The sequence below is a fragment of the Arachis ipaensis genome, chromosome B02 (genome assembly GCF_000816755.2).
Source record: "Arachis ipaensis cultivar K30076 chromosome B02, Araip1.1, whole genome shotgun sequence".
NCBI lineage: Eukaryota > Viridiplantae > Streptophyta > Magnoliopsida > Fabales > Fabaceae > Arachis > Arachis ipaensis.
This window is the reverse complement of record NC_029786.2, coordinates 71,332,582-71,358,780: the sequence shown is the minus strand read 5'-3', so window position 1 is coordinate 71,358,780 and position 26,199 is coordinate 71,332,582. Positions and strand designations below refer to the sequence as shown.

Here is a 26,199-nt window from a genome sequence, read left to right as displayed (position 1 = left end):
ATGTGTTCTTCTTTATTATAATTAAAAAAATTTTAGATAATCTTTTATAATGATTTTGTATGTTTCTTTTTGTTATGTTTTTGGTGTTTTTTTTTATATTTTTGTGGTTGTTTTTTATTATATAGTTTGAATATTTGTTTTTTTTATATTTTTAATTTTGATGTTTCTTTTTTTTTTTTCAGATTTTGAATGATTTTTTTAAATAGTTTTAGATGTTTTTTTTCTTAATTTTTGGATGTTCTTTTTTCCAATAATCTAACCATTTGATATATTATTGACTTGGTATGATGATATATTTGAAGTTCTTTATAGTTGAAAGTTGTATATGTTGGTCACTGAATAGGAAGAGAAAAGTTTTTATAGAAAATGGAAGTGCCATATCAAAATTGAAGGATCAAATAACGTGGAATAAATATCTAACATGGTGATCAATATCAATTTTTCGTATGAACTCTTGATGATCCCATGAAGTTTTTGTATTTATATATTATTTCGAATCAAGCCCATGTTTTCATCTAAAACAATCGTGTAAACATGCATGAACATATATTGATGGTAAGACTAATATCTAACTAATTATTAAAGCATTTATATGTTAAATTAATAAAATTTGAATGTTTTTTAATATTATATATATTCTCATAATTATCGAGAAGATTCACAACTAGAAAATTACTTAATACAGACAGATTTATAGACAGATTTAGTCTTTATTACAGACAGATTTTTTGTACCGACGAAATTACCGACGAATTTTGTCCCTCTGTAAAAGCCTCGTCGAAAATTATTTACCGACGGATTTTTTTTGTCGGAAAATTACCAACGGATTTTTACCAGTTACCGACGGATTTTTCCTCGGTAAATTCTCCCATCCATTTCCCTGAAATGTCAAACTTTCCGACGGATTTTCCGTCGATAATTACAGATGAATTTTCCGACGAATTTTTCGTCGGTAATTACAGATAGATTTTCTGATGGATTTTCCGTCTATAATTACAGACAAATTGTTCGACGAATTTTCCGTCGGTAATTGGCAACAGATTTTTTGACAGATTTTTCGTCTGTAATTGAAACTTTGGAAAATCATCCCAACTGAATACAGACAGAAAATCCGTCTGTAAATCCATCAGTAAAGTAAAATAAATTTTTTTTAGATTTTTCTATTGCAAAATAAACTTGTTTTAATACAAAATAAATATATATTTAATACAAATTTTTATCTAATTTGTATTCGAATATTTATAATATTTTAAAAAATAAACAAATTCATCGTATTATCAAACTAAAAAAAAGTACTATAAACAAGCAAGTCGATATGATTCAAAACATAAACAAAGTGTATTGATCATCAACTATAATTTCCAGTATATTGTTCAACCATATTAAAACTATCAGTTATAGTCTTCAGTGTCATCTTCATCCTCATCATCATCATAGTCCTCATCCGAACCATACTAAAACTATACCAAGTCCATTTTTGCCCTTGCTAGCTCCCTCTCCAATGTTTTCTTCTCCTCCAGCATAATGATGCAACTCCAAGTTACGACACATACTAACCAATCAGATATTATATGAGAAAATGAGTTCAAGATATGCCTACTAGCAACTCAGAAATCTGCCGTTGGTAATCATGAATGGCATTAGCAGTTGCTCCGCTTGCTAAGATGGTTTCCTTGAGTTCTTGAATGGTTTTGCTAAGCTTTTCAACTTCCAAAATCTTTTGGCGGTGTGTTTTCTCTAGGATTTTGTTTTTCTCCTGTTTATGGCAGCTGTTAGTTAACTGCATTTCAGTTCACAACAGAAAAAAAAATGTGAGAAAGGATAGAGATTCTTGCCTGACAAATCTCAATCTGTCTCTTCAAATCCATGTTCTGATTTTGAACTTCCTCAACAATTAGAGCGTTCTCTAGTGCACTTTGCAAAATCTTCTCTGCTTCTAGCAGTGCTGACTCTTTCGACTTTGTGAGTCATTCCAAAGCTTTCTTATCTTCCTGTAGTGCTGTAATCTATGAAGCCAAAAGCATGTTACATTGTTACTATTTTTATTATTATTATTATTATCAGTAAGTAAAGTTCATACATTAAATTAATTATTTGACAAATGCATCCTTGCTGGGAGTTGCATTATTTGTACCTCATTCTTGTATATTTTAATCTCAGCTTCAAATGGAGCAATGATGCTGTCAATTGGGAGAGAATCATCATCCTTTTGATTTGCATGTACCCTTCTAAGAGTTGCTTCTACCGCATATTGTGTAGCCAATGCACATTTCTTTTCATCTCTCAGTTTCTTCATTTCTAGATTCTGCATGGCAATAGATTTAAAAACATGCATTTAGATATACTTCATTGTCAATTGATTAAGGAACTATTTTAATTAACTATCCGATGTTTATTAATTAAGCTTCCATTTACTAGCTGAAACCCTAAACCACAAATACTAATGTTCAACATTGTGAAAACAACAACTATCCCCAGCAATAAGACCACTACTAATTATTAGAACTATCCCATCTCACCGGGCAAGCACACCATAGAAAAGTTTCATGATCATAGAAAGATATACCTTAACAAATGATGCAGTATACCCATTGAGCTGCATAATTTGCTCTGTTTCCACAAAATTTATGGCATACCTATGTAGTATACCTAGAATGAATCCTTTTTGTTTCTCCTACTCAATAATTGCATTTAATATTTATCAACTCTATATTGCTCCTAATAGTTCGAGACTGGGTTAAATTTTGCAATACCTCAAGTTAATATACTTCTTATAGTAGGACATTTTTCCACCACATCTATCTCTGTGGTCGCACAAGCATTTGTCATTACCATGGATATTGTCTTCAAACTCAAGTACCCTAGCCTAAACCATTAGTAATCTCATCAATTATTTTCCTTCTTATACTGCCAAGTATTAAGTATTCAGTACAACTTTAATCATCAGCATATCCTAAATCCTAATACATAAAGCAGTTACAAAATTCTAGTAATCTTCCATCATTGCTTTCATTATCACCACCTAATTAACCACTCCATTAATTTGTATCCTAATAGAGTCTGATTCATTAAGCAAGAAAGATCACATCTACTTGCTATATTTATGATACACATGCACAGTCACGTTGGAAATGAATAGAACTATTTCTGGCGGATTTGGATAAAAGAAACTATATTCTTAAGCCTCAAAATACCATTTCTTCTTGTGCATCTCGTAGCAATTAAAGTGACATTAATAGTCTCTTTCCCAATGGCTGCTTGAAAGTAATGAAAACCTAATTACTTATTAAGGTCAACCCTGAAAGATGGTTGAGTGAAATACAAACAGTTGAAATAGTTAAATAAACAAACAAAATATTGTTGTCAAAACAATGAAAGATGGTTGAGTGACATACAAACAATTGAAATAGTTAAATGAACAAACAAAAATATATTTTTGTTAGATAACAATAACAGCAAACAAAATAATGATACAACACGGGGAAATCAAATAAGGATACAACCTTGGACTACTGGGAGTAAGTATGGGTCTAACTGCAAGAACAAGACCATACACTTATTAGTTAGTAATATAACAATAATAAGTACAGAATAAACATGGAAGAAATTGAACAGAAAATTTTTCCACAGATCCACCTTATTATCAATGAGCACTTCCAACATATAATTGTTCCCAAAGAAAGCGAGGTTCTGCCTGCAGTCAAGAATTTGGTAACATAAGCATTTTTCCAAAACAACTCTTAAGTTATCTCCAAATATGCACCATAGTTCTACAAAAGTGAGAAAAGAAATGAAAAGTTTGGAGATTGCAATGGTTCATCAAATAGTTTATTTACTTTCAAGTTAGTCTCATGGATTACATGGATACAATTAAGTATCAAAACTTTCACTCTAAAGCTCAGTTAGCAGAACTCAAATATATATATATATATATAATTTGGAATGTTTGCCATATTGAAAATTTCAGCAGCAAATTTAGTTAAAAGTAACTTAAATACCAGCTTTGTAAATGTTATAAAATAATGTTATTATTTTGCAAGTCCACATATTTGGAATAATTGAATATTATGTTTTACTTCATAGTGTGATAAGAACAAGAACCTTATTACAAAATGTTAAACAAGGCAGGGACTCGATTATAAAGGTTCAGACAATTGGGATCTTGTTTAAAAATTGAATGAAACTATAAAGACCTACAAAGTAATTAAACCTATAAAGGTGTCATTTTTAGTACTGAAACTGCATTCAAAAGATTACTAAACTGTAGGTAAATATTTTTCTACACTAATCTAAATGAACAAAGGATTGTTCGATATAAATATAAAAGACCTCTCATGAGCTGAATGTTTTTGGACCTTAAATGTTTCAAACAAGCACAATTAAATAAATGTTAGGGCCAAAGTCTCAATTGTTTTTCACTTTTCACAGAAAACCTTGAATCCTTTTTTTTTCAGACACGATAGCCTGAAACTCAAAGCTTTCATTCAGCAAATTTGCTTTTGGAGAGCCTCAAACTCAAAGCTTTCATTCAGCAAATTTGCTTTTCTGCAATACAAAATGTTGTTCAAGCAAAAGTATCAATTATGGAACAAATCTACAAACTAAAATCATAACGCAAAGGAATGTTACCTATTATTCCATTTTATTTTTTTTATTGCTCAATTTAACATATCTGATGAACAACAGAGAACTCATAATAACTATCTATCTATAAATTAAACAAAATAGGTTGAATAGATAAGTAGAAACACAATTCTACTAATACTCCAAATGCAAAACTACCGACAAGAAGCATTGCCAGAGAAGAAGCCATTAACTGAATTAAATTTCTGTTCTAGACAACATTTATCAAGCTCGTATTAATAATGTTCAGTAATCTAGAATGACAATCTAAACATTTCTCAGTTATTCAGAATCAAAACCTAATCTAATCCTATTTTAACAACCTAAAAATCCACTAATCAGAAAACAAATCTAACTAGAATAATTACTAAAGTCAAACTAACTAAACAAAATTAATTGAACTCAACATAAATTAAAAGAATTTTGAAACCAAAACCTGGAAGCAAAGACAATAAAAAAAGGGCAGAGGGAAGGAAGGATGCCCAGGTCTCTATGGTTCGAATAGGGGTAAAGAGAGAGGTGGAACTGTGGCTGACGGTGGAACCGATTTTGGTCGCCACGGAGCTAGGGCTTGCGCGAAGGTAGCCGCGGCATTGACTGGAGGAGATGATGGATGTAGTGCTGGAAGAGATGATGGTTGTAGCCATAATTGAGGGGGATAAAAGGAGAGAGAGGCGCGGCAGTGGTGGAGCTTGAGCTTGCTTTGTTCTGCGAATGAGAAAGAATGAGAGAGATAAGGGATGTGTTCTACTGGTTCAGTGTTTAAAAAAGAGGAGAAGAAGGAGAAGGTAGTTGCGGCAGTTAGAGTGGCCGGCGGTGGCGCTGTGGGTGAGGAAAGGAGAAGAAGTAGCCCGTTGACGAAGAAGAAGGGTGAGGAATGATAGGTTTATCTCATTTGATTTGTGTGCTGTGAATGGAGCTCGGGCAATGGTAGGTTTAGCTTATTATTTCCGATGAAAAATTTTAAATTACAGACGGATTTTTTGTCTATAATAATTTAATAAAACGCAACGTTTTTGTCCATTTAATTATAGATGGATTTTTCATCTGTAACCATTTCTCACGAAAAAAAATTAATTTTCTGACAGAATTATCGACGGATTCTCTTCTCCGTCTGTAATTTATGCTAATTCATTTTTTTTGTTTTCCAACAAAAAAATCCCTCTGAAATTCTGTCTGTATTTCCGTGAGATAAAATTTGTCGGAAATATCTGTCTGTAATAACTAGTTTTCTAGTAGTGATTACCGATTTGGAAGCGCATTAAATATTTGAACGTTGAATATTGACTTCATTTTATTTTACATATTATCAATCGAATAACTAATGATAATACAAATAGTATTAAAAATATTATCATTTTATTTTACATATATTCACAGTCGCTTCTCTCTTTGATGATAAAATATATGTTAATTGTAAAAAGTAAAGTTGTTATAACAAAAAAATACACATTATTTGTTATCCAATAATTATTTTTAGAATAAAATAATAAATTTTGTGACAAAAATCTATTAAAAATATAATTGTTTAATTTTTTTTATTAACTTAAACTTTATTTTAAGATAAGTATACTTTTATAACACAGTATTCAAAAGAGGTATCCATACATAACGAAACAAAAATATACATTTTTTTTGGAACTATTATATTGTACACATTATGAAAGGTACAAATATAGAAACACACCATTGTAACATAAACAATAGATCTCACTTTTCACTTAACTATAACCAACAGATAAGAAATATCATTGTAAAATACATAATTTAGATTTCATTTATTTTCACCTAAGTTCACCATAGCATTTAAGGATGGCGTAAAGAAGAATGCTAGACGACCAACATAATTTATTATTTTTGACCAACAGTTAATCATCAATGTTTAAAAATGTTGATTAAAAGTTATATTGTTGGATTATTACTTATTAGACTAAAGGAACTGGCATGAAAGCTAAAAGTGATGGCTAAAAATAACAAATTCTGATGGTGCTTGAACACTTCTCTAGGATAAAGCCCTAAAATCGATGGTAGAGATTGTAAGGGAAAATAAACTTCTGCAATAGCAGCATCCACAATGCAGAAATTCGATTTGCTTTCATTATTGCCACCATGAATTCCCAAAAGCGGTCATGCTTGCAAACATATGATATACCGCAGTTGGAAAAAACACCTTATTTCTTTTGAAAAGTGGTATTTCTTCACGGTGTATAGAAATAACAAAATCAAAGATAATCTAATTCTTTGGTATTTTAGTGATGTGATATGATGATCTATTTGGAGATCATATAGTTGAATGTTGTATATGTTGATAGGTCTGAGAATGAGGATAGGAAGAGAAAAATTTTTGATCGAAAATGGAAGCGCCATATGGAAATGGAAGAATCAATTAATATGGAACAAATATCTAACATGGTGATCAATATTTTTCATATGAACTCTTGATGATCCATGGAAGGGTTTGTATTTGTATATGCATTTCGGATAAAAATATCATGTTTTCATCTAAAACAATTGTGCAAAGATGCATGAACATGTATTAATGATAAGATTTAAATAATTAAAGCATTCATACATTAAATTAATAAAATTGAAAATGTTTCTAATATTATAAATATTCTCATAATTATTGAGAAGATTACTAATTTGGAAACGCATTAAATATTTCAACGTTGAATATTGACTTTATTTTACATATTATCAATCAAATAATTGATGATAATTGTTCTGGTATCCTTTTGAAATTAGAGAATAATTAATGATAATTGTTCTGGTATTCTTTTAATTTTAATGAATAAAAAATACTCATATATTTTGTATTTATATATTTATATTTAATTATTTAAGAATAAAAGATTCTGTTGTTATTTAAAATATTGTGTATTAAAGTATTGCCATTTAAAACATTTATTTATGTACTAAAATATTCTATATTTATTAGATTCCATCAATGCTCTTCTTTGATATTAGCCTTTGATTTTTATCTAATAAAATCTAATGATCTATATAAATGTGGCACATCCAATAAGCACATAATTGTTGTGCTCATTTTAGACATATCCGGTAATAACATATAATGGTAGTTATATGTCTTATTTAACTTATATTTTTGCGACAATTATATATTTGTCATTATTACTATATGTTATAATGGCAATTATATACTATTCACAGTTATTGAAAAGATTTTCATCGATAATTGTATAATTGTCGCTATGACTTTTAATGACAAAGTATAAGACAAATATTTTTATAGCCGCTAAAAACAAAATAAATTACTACTCAAAATGATTTTTCTAGTAATGATTTAACATATGAAATAATTATACATATAATCAATCTAACACGCACCTAGTTCAAGTTTCAATAAGAATTAGCTTTTAAATCACAAAATAAATATACTTTAGGACACTGCAACGCTCTCCACGTTAGTAACGCGCCGTACCAACGGTATTTGATGGTCAATCAGAAATGGCCTAGCCATTGGTAAATTGCATGGTCATTGACAGGGTTTGGAACTGATCAAGATTATCTCAATTCTTGGCTTTTATGCTCATACGTCAGACTCAGTTGTATACAATGGATCCGTTGGTCCAACCACATTTCGGCTCTCATCTTCTTCCCCATCCTCTACTTCCTACCCAACCTCTACTTCCTCCTCAGATTTTGAAAAGGAGCTTAATTACCAAAACGTATTGAATCCAAAATAGATTTTCTTCCATGATTTTGAGAAGGGGTTAATTATTAAAATATATTGAATCCAGATTAGATTTTCATCTGGATCAACTTATATATTAAATTTTAGATGGTTGATAGGTAACAATTCTATCGTTGGATTTGTCACTTGAGCATTTATAATTAATTCCTAGCTTCTAATTTAACAAGTCAATATATTTTTTGGAGAATAAATCATTTTTTACTTCGAAAGATTTGAGCTTTAACAATTTTAATTATGCAAAAAATAAATTGTCATGGCCCAAAATGAACTATAATTTGGGCTAAAGAAAATTGTCTCCTAACAAACCTAACAAATTTGAATATAAGTTGAATAAGAAAATTATAAATATTTTTAATAAATTTACAAATACTAGAATGAATAGTTACACATTATTTTAACAAAAAGCGTAAAACAGATCAACATAGTTGGATTCTGCCTATGACATATGGAGCATATGACATTTAGAAACTCAACAAAAACATAGGTACCAATTGCAAATTATTACTCTTGAATAGAAGGGCTCACATATTCAAGTATTTGTTCCTGAAAATTAATTTTAGAAAAACGGAATGAGTTTTGCAACTCAGTAACTAGACAGTGTATTTATAATCCACATGAGACCATATAAACATTATTATCAAAGTAATTTTTAATTAAAAATAGTAGTTGATACTAATTAGTGAATAAGTAAGGGAGTTTTCAGTACATAAATCAAATCGAATTGTCCACACTAGGTGGCTCCACCTCTAAGGGTAGCCTTTTCCTCTCGTGTGTCCAGCCAGAATAACAGATCCAACGTGTGGCCTACACGTTGGGCTAGCAATGCCCCTACTAGCTGATGTCTGAGTTAGATGCATCTAAGTTAACGTCATGACCGTTGTTAACTACAGTTTTTTAATACGAGCCTCCCAAACCAATTCAAAACATATAATTTCAAATACAACAAATCTTTGATCTTTTAAATATATAAGATACCAAATCAAATCAGATAATACTTTCTCATCAGAAATTTTATTCAATCATAATGAGAAATGTCAAATATATTTTACAATTTCAGAGTATGTAAGTGAGTATCAACAATACTCAATGCTTCAAAAACACATATTCAAATAAAATCAAATATTCTAAAATAATGCAAAACTTCATCAAAAATGACTACAATCTCATGTAAAGTTCTTAAAGTGTAAGTTTCGCATAAATAAATTATTTAACTCTAATAAATCCATTAGTTTGATTAAACTGAAATTCTTCAATTATGATTTCATAAATATATTTAAAAGCTCGTAATAGCGTAAGCCAAAAACAATTATAAATGTCAAGCCTACTCACAACTTGCTTCTAAGGAACCGAAGAGACTAAACTGGGAGTGCCAAATTACAAGGTGAGAAAAGTTGTAATAGAATGGAATGGAAAAGTGCAGAATTTGGACCGAGACAGTGGCAACAACTTCAATTCTTACGGCAGCGACAAAGACCACAACACCTGGCAAATGCAATAAATTCAACTCCAATAAAAGACAAATGCAGATATAGTTATGAAAAATCAAAAACAAAATAGAGACAAAAAATAAATTAGAACAAGGGAAAAATAGGAAAATAAAATAGTGGTAGAGATAAAGTGAAAATAGAACATACTAAGGGGATGCGTTCTTTACCATAACTAAAAGAGTATTGGATAATCTTTCACAATGATTTTAGATTTTTTTTTGTTACGTTTCGGATGTTTCTTTTTATTTTTTGTGGTTATTTTTTTATTTTGAATGGGAGTGAAAGTGAAATTAAGGTGACTCTAGAGTTAGGGTACTATTTTTTTTCGTTAGTGGGTACCTTTTTTTTCACTAATTAGTTGCACTTCTAGTTGGTAATTTAGTAGAGATATTTGTAAAAACTAACTTTTTTACAATCTAATAGTAGCTCTGTAAAAAATTTTCAATAAAATTTTTATTACAAGAAAGTTCAGGATTACAAGCAATCTATGAGAGAAGACAATCAAGAAATTCAAAATTCGAATTCAAAATTATTAGTGAATTTAGTTGGTATCACGTAGAAAAGCAACCTACGCACACGTATTAATCATGCAAAAAAATTTTTTTCTATAAAAGATGAATTGTTCGTCAAATTTGTCCTTGAACAATTTTTTTAATTTAATTAGTCACAAAAAATTTAAACAAAGGATAATGATGATATTGATGATGATGTCAACAAAGGAGCCAGGTAAAACAAAGACTTCAGCTTGAATCTCATGTCTTGAACGAACAATGGTGGGTCTAATTCCTCAAAGAAGTTCATGATAACCGCCTTAGCTTGAGGCAGAACGTTACCAAGTGAAGCTATTCGTTTCAAAAATAGTGTGTCATCAGAAGTGTTTAGACTGCGTTTGTTTTTAGAGACAGGACAGAACATGACGCTGAGACAGAGACAATAGGACGGAGACACTAAAAATTATCCTTTGTGTATTGTGTTTGGATACCATGTACAAGGCACTAATGTAATGTCCAGTATTATGTTTGGATACACATGGACAAGACTAAAATATTATATGAAATGACTAAAATAGCCATGTGATTCCAAATTTTCTACATCAAGTACAAACTAATTTAATAGAAAATGAGAGTACGTAGGATCAAATAATATAATACAAGATTAAAATGGTATTGCAGTAAAAACGATAAGAAAGAAAGAATTATCCACCCCAATAAAAAATTCTACAAAAAGGAGAGAACTGAAAAAGAAAGAGACAGAGAAAGAGCAGGAAGAAGAAAGTACTTCCCGAGAACAACGCAATAGAAAAAATAAGAAGGGGTAATAGTGGAATAATAAAAAATATTTATTGACAAAAAGAAAAACAAAATTTATAAAAAGGTCCGTGTCCACTCTTCCAAATTCCGTGTCCGTCATTGTCCTTCGTAAAAGAGTGGACACAAAAGTATAAAAAACTGTCTCGGAGACAATGTGTTCAGTGTCCATGTCTCTGCTTCTAAACACTTTTTAAACATGTGTTTTCCATGTCTCTGTGTCTTGTATGTCTTCAAAAACTAACACTACCTTAGGGACTAAAAACGCATGCTCCTTTTTGTCTCTTAACAGAGGATGATTTTCTTGACATGGTATATGAAATTTTCCTCCTTTATGATGTCAATTGTTTTGTTTGTCTTTTTTACTTGCACATTGTTGTTTTGATTGCCCTTAAAAATATGAAAAATTGCTATGAATTTTACAATTTGACAAACTGAAAACCATGACTGAGGATTCTATTTTGTTATAATTTATGAAAGAATAGAGGAAAATCATGACTCATGTGGGCTTAATTTGGAAGAGACTCTCAATCATATAAATTATTATGATTTATATTGTCTTTTGATTTATGTATTTTTGACATAGTCCTATGAAAAATATTTGGAGATCCATAGCAAATGTAAAAACATAATTGTTTTTTACTATATGGTGAAAAGTTTAAAAATGACAAAAGGAGATTAATAATTTATGAAGATTGAAGGGGATATTCTTGATGTCATTGACAATTGTTAACGGAGAATATTAATTCATTAACGAAAGGACAAATGCAATTAATTTTAAATTTTTTATAAATTAATTTAATTAAAAAAATTATTTGAGAATAAATTTGACAAACAAATTATTTTTTAGTGATTAATTTTATCATTAATTCTATAAATTAAATAAGTAGTGTGTCAATTGTAAAAGGGTTGAAATCTATTCACAAAATACATTTATTACAAATTTATTTCTTCCAGAAGCATAGATAATTTACATTGTATGTTACGAGTATGTTTTTTTCCTTATCATTTCAATTTTATTTTTATATTCACGTTTCTTTTAATGTTCAAATCTTTGTCCGATCCAGCCATATGTAATTTTTTTTATTTTTGAAAAAAGGAAAAAAAATACATCCTTATTAATACTTTGGAATTTTGTATCGTTTAAGTTTTGTTTTGAAGAAATCTATTTGTCTAACTTTGGAATAAATACTTGATAGATATAGTTGGATCCGATTATTATCCCCTTCCACATATCCCTATTGATCCTTGTGCTATATTTTTATTTTTTTTAATGTATTTCTTTAATTGATACCCATCATAAGATGTATGTCTAATTATTCACCTAGACGTTAGATCTTTTACTTTTTAATAGATTAGACAATTATGCACGACTTCCAATTTTAGATGTTATAACATGCAAAATTTATTCACGCTATACATTTACGTATAGAATATTTAAGGATTTTTATTATTCACTATTTGATATTTATATATAAAAAATAATATTTGGAATATGTTCCAATTTTAAATTTTTTTAGAAAATTTTTATTAGTTTGATCTTTCAGGATGTAATTTTAACAAAAGAGTCTTTGATAATATTTGATAATTTACCTTTAAATTTTAGATCCATTCAAATTTTAAAGTGATCAGTATTTTGAAATTTATAAGAGTAATTAGTACATATTGGATATATGAAGATAGTTTCAAAAAATGATTTGATTATTTACACTACCGCCGCGTTCGCAACACGCACAGATATTTCTCGTCGAGTCCACATCTCCAACGGAAAAAAGGTTCTTCTAACGTGGCAGCCATTGGATATAAGTGTGATTGCCACGTTGACAACCAATGAAAATCCGGATCTCTGCAACGATGTGTTGAGAGAGCTGCCGTTTACTGTTGTCCAAGATCACACCATGGTCTGCGGTGACATGAATTCATTGATGATGAAAAATCAGGTGTTGCATTAGTTCTGTGCCAATTGGATCCTGTCATATACGATGGTCAAAATAGAAATGAGCAATCAAGAAGCTGTCATCGAAGGAGTTCGCAGAAAGTTTATAGAAAAAGTTGTTGTTGATCATGAAGATGTTGGGTATAGCAAGAGGATAAGATGACAAAATTTTATATTTATGTGATAATTTTAAGGAACGATTAGATCGTTTTCTTTAGAAAAATATTTGTCTCTATACTTAGTTATTATAGGGTTGATGACAATATTTTTTCATAATAACAATGAAACCAATGAATTTTTTAATTAGAAATAATAAAAAAATTTTAACTCTCTTAAACAAGAAGATTAAAAGCACGCTTTTTATTTTCTTTTGTTGCACACTTCAAAACAATTGGTTAGTATTCATATATTATGGATAGTAATCAAAAGTCACATAATTATTTAATGGTTATGACTTTTTCAATGAATTTCAAATTTTAACAAATATATCTTATTAATGTACATATTGTTTCATTTATGAATCACACTTCAAAGTTATTTTTTTGTCAAACAATACAATGGTTCAAGTTCAACACATAAAGTATTATCGATATTGTTTATACTCTGCTAAACGGTTAATAACGGTTTATTATTTTATTATTATTAAAAATAATATTAAAAATAATATTATAAATTTATAAATACCTTTTAATTCCTACTATTTATAAAATTTGAATATCATATAATTATATGCATAAAGAATGTGTTATTGAGATTAAATATTTTTTAGTGTAAATTTTAAAATTCTAACGAAATAATAAATATCTAATCGATTAAATCTATACTTCATAGTGCATGATTATAAGTTAAGTTCAATCAATTTAAAGAAAAATAATTTCGTTATGTCTTTTATTTGATTTAGTTATGTATGCAATAAAATGTAAACTGGTCGTTGTGCTTTCATCTATTTCTTTTATTAATAGTTAGAATAGAAATAATATTCTCACATAATTCTCAGACACTTCTCTGTTTGATGATAATAAAATATATGTTAATATCGAAAATAAAAAACATTGTATAAAATACAAAAATGATAAATTTTGAGACAAAATTGTTAAAAATATAAATAATTATGTATCTTCATTTGCTAATTTAAATTTTTAGAATAAATGTAACTTTATGATAACACTAAATTTAAAAGAGGCATTCATTACATCTAAAAAATACAAGTAGAAAATATGAAAAGTTTCAAATTTAATACACTAATATAACATACATTAGATCTTACTTTTTACTTGACTATAACTAAAAATATGAAATATCATTGTATATACATCAATTGGATCTTATTTGCTAATGTTCAAATGGCACATTGATTCCGGAAGATTTTTATAAGGGAAAAGCTTCACTTTGAATCAATAAGATGTATCAAAATTAAATCTCATATATTTTTATCTGAGTTCACTATAACATATAAGGACAACATAAAATCCTAAAACCTATGGTGGAACTTCTAAAAAAAAATATTAAAATAATCTTCTGCAATATCATCATCCAACAATGTAGAGATTTGTTTTCATTATTGCAGTTATGAATTTTCGGAATCGATTATTCTTAAAAACATATAGCAGCACCAGCAATAAAAATAAAAGTAATCTAATCCTTTGGTACTTTATTGACTTGATATAATGATCAATTTGAAGATCGTTATAGTTGAAAGTTGTATATGTAGGTAGGGCAGGGAATGATGATAGAAACAAACATCTAGCATGGTGATCAATATTTTTTCAAATGAACCCTTGATGATGATCCCCTGGAACGGTTTGTATTTATATATGCATTTCGTATCAAACATATTGTGTTTTCATCTAAAATAATTGTGTAGAGATACATAAATGTATATTGATGGTAAGATTTAAATATTAATGCATTCACATATTAAATTAATAAAATTAGATGCTTCTGATATTCTATATATTCTCATCATTATCGAGAAGATTACTAATTTGGAAGCGCATTAAATATTTGACCATGAATATTGACTTCATTTTATATATTATCAATGAAATAGAATATTATTTAAAACACAATAAAAAAATCAGTTTAAATAGTCTAAAATTATTTTATTTAATATTTTATTAATTATTATTAGAATAATTATATAATTTTAGATATAATAAATATATAATTATAAAATTATTTTTATAAAATTATTAATGTTATGTTATATAAAATAATTATAATAAATTATTAAAAAAACTCTAAACAGCCATTCAGACTCTTAATAATAAAAAAAATTCTTTTTAATTCTTGATCTTTAACTCCGTGAGATTGTTTAGTGCTTCCGAAAATGACCTCTTTCTGTGCTTTGTAAATCTCGTTAAATTAGCGAATGATTAACTAATAAATTAAATTTTAATAAAATGAAGACGCGTACGCGTCACCTTCTCATTCTGCAACCCACACGTACGCGTCGTTTCTCTTCCCCCATTTCTTTCTTCTTTCTTCTCTCCTTTCTCTTTCGTTCTTCTTCCTTTCTTACTTTCTTCTTGTTCATTTCTTTAACTTTTCATCCTTATTCTCCCTTATTCTCTTTTGTTTATTACATTTGCATACTTGCATTCATTTCATTTTAATTTTGTTGTTTGTTTTTCTATTCTTTTCTATATTTGTTGTTTTAACATTGGTGTTAAATGTTCTTACTCATCTGTCAAATATTTCTTCCATTATTTGTTGTGCTTCGTGACTTGTTTTATATTGTTGGGTGATATTATTTATAGGTCACTGCTAATCTTTTATGCCACTTGTATTCCTTGTGCATTGATATGAACTTATATTGTCTTTCATGACCCACCCTCTCTCCCTCATTGTTGCAATTCTTGCACTATTGATATGCCATTTGCCTATATTATTTTCTCACTTGCATGTTGTAGCTACCATGTAGTTGAGAACCTCATTATTATTTGGTATTAGCCCATCCATATTTTAATTGTTTGCATATCTTTGTTTGTGGGTTATTCTTCTTCCTTTTTCTCTTCTTTCACGATGGCCACCAAGAAGGGAAACGGAAAACTTCTAAGTGGAGCGACAACAAGTCCCGCCACACAATCTTTGGAGAAAAAGCATCAGTTGTAGCAACCCGTCCACTTGAACATCTTTACATGCACCGAGGATGGTGCAATCTTTAAGTGTGCGGAGGCCGATACCGACTTCCATGGGTACCAATTCCTTTGTCCAACACCAATTCTTACTCTTCTTTGTTAGTTAGTTATTGAATTGCATAATAGATTGCATGTGTAGTTAGTTGCTTGCATTTATGTACTATTTGGTTGAAGTGATGAATTCTTTTTCAAGAAACTATTTTATAGCATTTCACTAATTTGAGTTAAAATTTTTGTTGAACTTTCTTGAAGAAATTTATTTTGGAACATGGTTTAGAGCTCGAACACACAAAACCAGTGAGATTTTGAACCTATTTGATTGGTTGCATCTTATCAACCAATGTTTTATTATGATGTGTTGTTCTCTCTAAAATTTTGATCTTTGTCTTGCTTGATTCTATATTTCCATTGTTTGATGTATGTATGCACTTACATGATTGAGGCCTTTGTTTCACTATAGCTCACATACCCATATGGCCTTACCCTTTCATTATCCTTTGCAAATCAATGTTGAGCCTATTTTTATCCCATTTGTTATTTACTTTAGCACATCATTAACTCTAAGAGAAAAATAATGAATGACCTTAATTTAAATCCTTGGTTAGATTAGACTAGTGAAAGTGTTCATGATTTCAGTGTGGGAAAGTTGGGTTTGGAAATATTTGGTTTGGAAATTGAGTATGTTAGATTTTTTTTTTGTGAAAATGTGAAAAGAATGTTGATGACTTGTTCATGCATTCAATACCTTAATCGTATGCATTAAGAAAAACAAAAGAAAAAAAACAAAAATAAAAGAAAAAATAAATAAATAAATAAATAAAAGGGGACAAAATACCCCAAAGTAAATGGTGGTAGCACTGCATATGAGTTGTATTCAAATTTGGGATGCATGAATATGTGGCAAAACATAGTTAATGGGTAGTTAGATTTGGTATTTTGATTACATGGATTGTCTTAAGTTAGGTGGGAAGTTTAGGTTAATCAAGGATTCAGATTTTAGTCCACTTGACCAAATACAATCCTACCTTGACCCTAACCCCATTACAACCCTTAAAAGACCTCTTGATATGTGTATTTGGACATTAAATTTTTGTTGATTGGTAGAAGAAGAGCAAGCCTTAGAAAGAAAGATTAGTAGAGAATTGAGAGAATCGAACCCCAAACACTTGAGTGATTAGAGTGTATACACTTCTGGTGAGGGTTCGTTGCTCGATTCTTTGTTCCCGGCTTTCATGAGCTTTCTTCTTGCACGTCTACTTCTACTTTATTTTGGAATTCAAATTAGTGGAATTCAATTCAAATTTGCTTTTGGAAGGTTGATTTACTTTTAACCAAGTAGGTAAAAGCATTTTGCATTTAGTTGCATTCATATAGATAGGTTGCATTTCATAAATTCTACCATTCCTCTTCACCTCTTTTATAGCTTCTCTTGAGATTAGCATGAGGACATGCTAATGTTTTAAGTGTGGGGAGATTGATAAATGATGAACCTCAATTTTAGGGTGTATTTTGTGTAGAATTTGGAGGGTTCTATCAACATTCTATCACACATATCCATGTAAATGCATAGTTTTATGTTTCCTTCCTAATTTTGCTTGATGGTTGAAAATATGCTTTTTAGGCCTTAATTATGCTATATTTTTATCTCCCTCTATTACCATTCGATGCCATGATCTGTTTGTTGAGTGATTTCAGAGTTTATAGGGGGCAAAAATGGTCTAGAAGAGAGGAAGGAAGCATGCATAAGTGGAGGGAGCATGAAAAATGGGGCTTTGGAGCATTGGCATCGACATGCACGCGTAGCTGATGCGCACGCATGGAAGCTGGTATCTGGGATTGGCGCGCAAACGTGGACGCATACGCGTGGCTGGGCAGAATCCTCATCGATGCGTACGCACACTTGAAGTGTACGCGTGGATCGCAAAAACCCAGTCGACGCGTACGCGTGACCCACGCGTACGCGTGACGATCGGCATGTGACTTCTTTAATGAAATCGTGCTTGGCAATTTTAGAGGAGCTCCTGGCCCAGTTTTGAGCTAAATTTTGGAGGGAAAAGATTAAAAGGACCAAGGATTGAAGGGGATTGGGACTTTTTTCATACTTTTAGATATTTTGGTAGTTATTTTTAATTTGGAGGTTTCTAGAGAGAGAAACTCTAACTTCTCTCTAGGTTTTGGCTTTCTCAATTCCAATTTTACTTGGAGCCTTTGGTTAGATCTGAATTCAATATCATTGTTCTAGTTTGTAGATCTCACTCTTCTACTCTCAATTTAGTGTTTTTGTTACTCTAGCATTGTAGATATTGGATTTGGATCTTGTTACTTTGATTTCTATTAACGCATTGAGGAATTTCATGTTCATTGTTGTGAATTGCTTTATTGTTGTTGATTGCTTGTATTAGATAGCTTGAATTCAAATTCTCTTCTCAATTTCACAATGTCTTTCATTATTGTTCACCAAATGTTTGAGAAAATGTCAACTTTAGCTATGGAGTAGATTTTCACTCTTGGCTTAGGGGTTGGATAATTGGAGACACTTGAATTGTCAAAGCCTTTTGTTGATTGATAATTGGAAATTGCTAATTGATTTGAATGACACTAACTCTAGTCCTTCCTTAGGATTTGACTAGGACTTGTGGACTCAAATTGATTATTTCCACTTGACTTTCCTTCATAGTTAGAGGTTAACTAGGTGGAGCAATAACCCATTCTCATCACAATTGTTGGAGGCAATGAGGATATGAATTCCAATTTCCAACCCTAGTCAAGGCTTTTACATTGATTGATTAGTATTTACTCTTGTTTAGCTTAATCTCTTGTGTACCTTAGCTTACTTATTATTTATTCATTGCTTTTATGCAAGTTAGTTTACATTTCTCGTATTCAACCTCAAACACCAAGAGAACTCCTAACCAATGATGTGCACCTTAGGGCAACTCCTAGGGAGAATGACTCGAGACTAATACTCTTGGTTATTGAATTTGAATTGTGGACACATACTTTCTATGTTTGATGCGTTATAGTTTGTTGGTTTAGACTATACTCACGATATAATTCTATTGGAAAATTCTATACCAACAAAATATAGCTTATCAAAATGGCGCCGTTACCGGGGAGTTGCAATTGTGTGCCATCTTGTTGGTTAGTGTAAATATGTGGATATGTGAATACTTGCATTTTTTCTTGATTATTTGCTAGTTCAATTATTAGTTAGTATTAATCTTTGTTTAGTGCATCTTATTGTCATGAGCTCTATACTTCTTTCATTGAATGACGCGTTTACTACCGGATCTGAGCTTAGCCCCTTTTGATCCGGAAATTGAGAGAACTATCTCACATCTTAGGCAAGCTCGAAGACGGTTAGCCTTTAGAGGTGGTGAAAGGGTTTTTAACAATTCACCAACCTTATCCGAGGGTGAATCGGAAACGTCATTTGAGGAGGAAACCATCTATTCTTCCATCAATACTACTAATTCTTCTTCTATCAATCTAGGTACCAAACCAATGGCCGCTCCAAGGAGAGTCACTCTTAAAGAAGCCGGTGCTCTGGACTTTGTTCTTCAACCGCTCCAAGTACATCATTCGGAGTTAAATGCTAATTTTGAACTCAAAACTGCCTTGATTCATCTTCTACCCAAGTTTCATGGACTCTCCGCCCAAGATCCTATTAGAAACCTTAGAGACTTTCAAGGTGTATGTTCAACAACTAGGCGAGAGGGTTCCGATGAGGTTGCTATTTGGTTGTTTGCCTTCCTCTTCTCCCTAGAGGGAAGAGCCAAAGAGTGGTTCTACACTTTGCCCGATGAGATTGTTAGAGATTAGAATTTGCTTAGAAGGGAGTTCTGATAAACCACTATTTTATGGTTTATATTGTGTTTAATTGTGTGGTTTTATCATGATCTTTGCCCACTTATTCATTAAATAAGCATGCATTTATATTTCCTTCCTAAAGTTATTGCATGATTGAAAACTTTCTTCCTAGAGACTTTTAATTATGTATTTTATTTCCCCTTTATTCCATTCGATGCCGTGATCTGTGTGTTAAGTGTTTCAGACTTTATAGGGCATGAATGAGTTGGAGATTGGGAAGGAAGCTTGCAAAAATGGAAGGAACACAAGAAATTGATGAGATGACCAGTGAGAAGCGACGCGGCCGCATGGACGACGCGACCGCGTGGAGAAGAGCAAATCGCAGTGACGCAGCCGCATGGATGACGCGACTGCGTGGCAAACAGAACGCTGAATGACGCGTCCGAATGAGCGACGCGATCGCGTGACATGCGCGATCTGCATAATCTGCAGAATTGCTGGGGGCGATTTTGGGCCCCATTTTGACCCAGTTTTCGGCCCAGAAAAGAAGACTAGAGCCAGAGAACATGCAGAAACTAGAGAGAACATTCATTCCGCATAGTTTTAGTTTTAAGATCCAGTTCTACTCCTCCTCTAGGTTTTCTCTCTACACATTCGTAGTTTTTTGGATTAGTTATTTTTCGTTATCTTTGCATTGGGATATTGAAAAGAGTTATTGCCTCATCAAGCCTTCGACATTCTAGTTCGTTCTCTTCACTTGTCTTTTACTCTTCCATGTTCCTTAATTTACTTAATTTTACTATTGGATTATTTTAGCATTTATTAATACAAGAATCACTTTTATTTTAAATTAATCTTTTGAGCATTATTTATGATGTCTTTCTTTAATTCCCTTTCTTACATTATGAATTTTACATTTACAATGAGCGAGTAGTCCCCTAACTTGATGGGGAGTCGATGAAAGGAATCCTTGAGTTGGAATGCTCAAGAGAAAGATTGTAATTGAATTTATTTTTGGATTGCTCTCTAGTCACTAACACCAATCCTCCCAAGAGTGGATTGGAACCTGTGGATAGAACAACATTCCAACTTGTTTGACTTTTCCTTACTTAGTAAGGGACAACTAAACACAATAAATCTCAATTGTCAATTAATCTTGAGAGTACTGCAACAAGAATAGGGCTTCCATCTAATCAACTCCCAGTCAAGGCTTTTATTTATATTTATATACATTCTCTAATTTAATTTTCTATCATTCAACTCAAACCTTTTTGAAAACCTTCTGATTAATAAAATAGCACACTTTCCTGCAACTCGTTGGGAGACGACCTGGGATTCATACTCCCAGTATTTTAATTTTAATTTCTGTGACACCCCTTTTAAATTGATAAGCAGATTTCTGGTTGGTTGAGAACTATACTGGCAACGCATAATTTATAATCATTCTTAACTCGCCAATTTTCGCTCGCATCAATTTTTGGCGCCATTGCCGGGTTGTTGCAATAGAGTGCTAAAGTTATTAATTCGAATTTATTTATTTTCATTTTATTTTATTTTGCTACTATGAGCTGCTTGTTTCTTTCGTTAGATGACGCGTTCACTTCTTGATCCAAGCTTGCCAGTATTCGATCCTGAGATTGAAAGAACTATTTCACGAATAAGGTAAGCTCGGCGTCGGTTAGCCCTCTCTGAGGGCGGATTTGAAACGCCATTTGAGGAAGAAACCAGCTCCCGTTCTACTGATTCGGTTGATTTACGTACAGGTAACATGGCGGCAGCCAGAAGAGTTACTATCTAGGAGGCTGGATCCCCTGATTTTTCAATGCAACCGTTCCAAGCGCATCATCCAACGGTGGCTATAGATTTTAAAATAAAGACCGCACTACTCAATTTGATGCCCAAGTTTCATGGCTTACCTGCTCAAGAGCCTATCAAGCACCTGAGAGATTTTCAGGCAGCCTGTTCTACTGTCAGGCGTGATGGTGCAGATGAAACTTCAATTTTGCTGAAAGCTTTCCCGTTTTCTCTTGAGGAAAAGGCAAGAGAGTGGTACTACACTCAACCAGCAACAACTGTATCCAACTGGGATACACTCAGAAGAGAATTTTTGGAAAAGTTCTTTCCAGCTGAAGTTACTGATAAACTGAGGAAAGATATTTCCATGATTGTTCAGGATGAATCTGAGATCTTTTATGAATACTGGGAGCACTTCAATAATCTTCTGGAAGCATGCCCCCACCATATGATTGACAAGATAGTGTTACTCGGTTATGTCACACAGGGCATGAGGCCCCAAGATAAGACCACATTGGAAAGTGCTAGGAATGGGTCTATGAAAAAGTACAAGACCACTGATGAGGCATGGCAATTGATTAGTGACTTAGCTGAATCTACCAGGAATCACAGGCAGAAACAAGGCCGTTCAAAAGCCGTTACAGAAGTATCCTCTAGCAGAGAGACTACTGCTCTAACTCAGAGTATCTGTGAAATGACCAACTTGCTGAAGCAAATGCAATTGAATCAACAAGTTCAGCAAGCTCAACCTTCTCCAGCACAGAAAAACCAACAGTTAGTCCCACAGAGAGTTTGCAAAATCTGTGCTGATTACAGTCATTATACCGATGAATGTCCGCAGCTCCAGCAGGAAGACAACACCGTGGCAGCCACTCATAACTTCTATGACCGCCTCAACCAAGGGTACAATCAAGGTGGCAATTACAACCATGGATGGCAGGACAATTCTAACCAGAATTGGAGGACAACAATAACAGAGCAGGCAGAGATAATCAGGGATATCAGAGATGGAATAATAACAACAACAGGCAACAGAATCAGAATCAGCCTTACAGAGCACCTCACCTGAGGCAATCCCAAGGACCACAGAATACCCAATAGCAGACCTCTCAAATTACCTATCCTTCTTCATCTGCCAATGATGACTTACTACAATCTATTGATCGGAGACAGCAGACCATGGAAAATAACATTAATGCCACTCTAAATGGTCTGAACGCTACTTTGCAAGCTCTTGTCTCACAAATTGGATCAATGAACAACTCCAATAACCAACCTTTGAGCTCCAGTGGAATTCCCTCTCAACCATTACCCAATCCCAAGGGTGATATTAATGCCATCACCCTGAGGTCCGGAATCACACTACAGGAGAGGAATCAGGATGAGCCAAACCCACCAGAGCACGCCTCAGCTGAAGAGGTAGTGGAAATAGAAGATGTTGAAGAAGAAGAGGACATACAGGACATAGCTAAAGAAGAAGAAGTGCAACCATAAGAGGAAGCACCAAAAGGCGCAAACACTGCAGAAGATACCACTCCCATTCCATTTCCACAACTTGCAAGGAAGCCCAGGAAGCAGTTGGAACCTGATCCCAAAATGGTAGAGATATTCAAAAAGGTTGAGGTAACTGTTCCCCTTTTTGATGTTATTCAACAGGTACCTAAATATGCAAAGTTTCTAAAAGATTTATGTATACATAAAGACAAAATTAATGAATTAGAAACTATTCCCTTCGGAAGTTCCATATATGCTTTAATGGGAGGTTTACCTGAGAAGTGTAGTGACCCAGGTCCTTGTATGGTTAATTGTACTATAGGTGGTGTAGTATTTTCTGATTGCATGTGTGATTTAGGAGCATGTGTAAGTATAATGCCTTTGTCTATATATGATATTTTGAGGCTCCCTCCCTTAAAAAGGTCGGCAGCTTGTTTTGTGTTAGCAGATAAAAGCATTATCACAGTGGCTGGAGTTGCTGAAGATGTATTAGTGGGCATTAAAGGGCTCACATTTCCCATTGATTTTTATATCCTAGAGATGCCCCAGAATGCCTCAGATAAGCCATCATCAATCCTACTCGGAAGACCATTCCTGAAGACCTCAAAGTTCAAATTAGATGCTTTTTCAGGAACATACTCTTTTGAAATAGATGGCCGAGTAGTGATCTTCAATCTGAATAGAGTTATGAAGCATCCTCTGGAGGATCATTCCATCCTCTAGTGTGACATTATAGATGAAACCGTAGCTGAATTTCACCAGGAGGAATTTGAAGAGAAGCACATAGGACAAGGTCCAAGTGTGGGGAAATTCTCAGAGGATAATGACAGTGCTTTGCCTTTGTTACCAGCTCCAGACAACCTAGAGCCAGAACATGATCAGAAGTTAGAATTAAAACCCCTTCCTCCACACCTCAAATATGCTTACCTTGAAGACGAGCAGAAGTTTCCGGTTATCATTGCAAGGGAACTCACTTCTCAACAGGAAGAGCAGCTACTTGGTGTGCTGAGGAGGCACAAGAAGGCAATTGGGTGGAGTTTGGCAGACATAGTAAGCATCAACCCTCAAGTATGTGAGCATAGAATATTTTTAGAAGAGGGAGCAAGACCTGTCCATCAACCCCAGAGAAGACTGAACCCCACTATCCTAGAGGTTGTCAAAAAGGAAGTGACCAGACTACTAGAGGCAAATATCATCTATCCCATCTCAGACAGTGAATGGATAAGTCCAGTACAAGTGGTGCCAAAGAAGTCTGGAGTCACTGCAGTGAAGAATGAGCATGGAGAGCTCCTGACAACCAGAGTTCAGAATGCCTGGAGGGTCTGCATTGACTACAGACGCCTCAACCAAGCAACCCGTAAGGATCACTATCCTCTTCCATTCATTGATCAAATGCTAGATTGCCTGTCAGGTAAATCGCATTATTGTTTTTTAGATGGTTACACATGTTATTTTCAGATTCATATAGCCACTGAGGATCAAGAAAAGACCACTTTTACATGTCCTTTTGGGACTTATGCTTACAAGAGAATGCCCTTTGGCTTGTGCAATGCACCAGCTACTTTCCAAAGGTGCATGATGAGTCTTTTCTCTGATCTTATTTAGGATTGTATGGAGGTTCTTATGGATGATTTTAGTGTATACGGCAATTCCTTTAGCCTTTGCTTAGATGGATTATCTAGAGTATTAGATAGATGTGTCAGTACAAACCTTGTATTAAATTTTGAAAAATGTCACTTTATGGTTAAACAAGGGATTGTACTAGGACATGTTGTGTCTAATACTGGTATTTCTATAGATCCAGCAAAGGTAGATGTTATTTCTACTTTACCTTACCCCTCTTCTGTGAGGGAGGTCCGTTCTTTCCTTGGCCATGCAGGTTTTTACAGGAGATTCATTAAGGACTTCAGTAAGGTAGCACTTCCCTTATCAAGATTACTGCAGAAAGACATTAAGTTCGAGTTCAGTGACAATTGCAAACAAGCGTTTGATAAGCTGAAGACGGCACTGACTCAAGCCCCAATTGTAAGAGGACCAGACTGGAGCCAACCATTTGAAATTATGTGTGATGCTTCCAACCATACAGTAGGAGCAGCACTGGCTCAGCGTGAAGGTAAGGACCCCTTTGTTATTGCGTATGCGTCTAAAACTTTAGATGCCGCTCAGTCTAATTATACTACTACTGAGAAAGAGCTTCTTGCTATTGTTTTTGCTCTGGATAAATTCCGAGCCTATTTACTTGGTACGAAGGTAGTAGTGTATTCAGACCACACACCTCTAAAGTATCTATTATCTAAAAAGGAGTCCAAACCAAGGCTTATACGTTGGATACTGCTATTCCAAGAATTTGATTTAGAAATTAAGGACAGGAGTGGTAACCAAAATTTAGTGGCAGACCACTTGAGTCGCCTTGAGCACATTACAAATGACTCCACTCCTATAACTGATAATTTCCCATTTGATAACTGATAAACCACTATTTTATGGTTTATCTTGTGCTCAATTGAGTGGATTTCATCAACTCTTTACCCACTTATTCATATTAATTGCATGGTTTTACATTTGCCTTCCTAATTATGTGCTTTGATTGAAAATATGCTTCTTTGATCTTATATTTGCTTATTATTAATCCTCTCTTATTACCATTAGATGCCTTGATATGTGTGTTAAGTGTTTTAAGATATTATAAGGCAGGAATGGCTTGGAGGATGGGAAGAAAGCATGCAAAAGTGGAAGGAATGCAAGAAGTTGGAGAAATTGCTAAGCTGTCCAGCCTGACCTCTCTGCACTCAAATGGCTATAACTTTAGCTACAGAGGTACAAACGATGCGGTTCTAGTTGCGTTGGAAAGCTAACATCCGGGGCTTCGATTTGATATATAATATGCTATTGT

The 26,199-nt window shown here is 32.7% G+C and overlaps 1 pseudogene; it reads right to left on the bottom strand.

The window, feature by feature from the left end:
• On the bottom strand, positions 1,325–2,602 carry LOC107627366 (annotated as a pseudogene).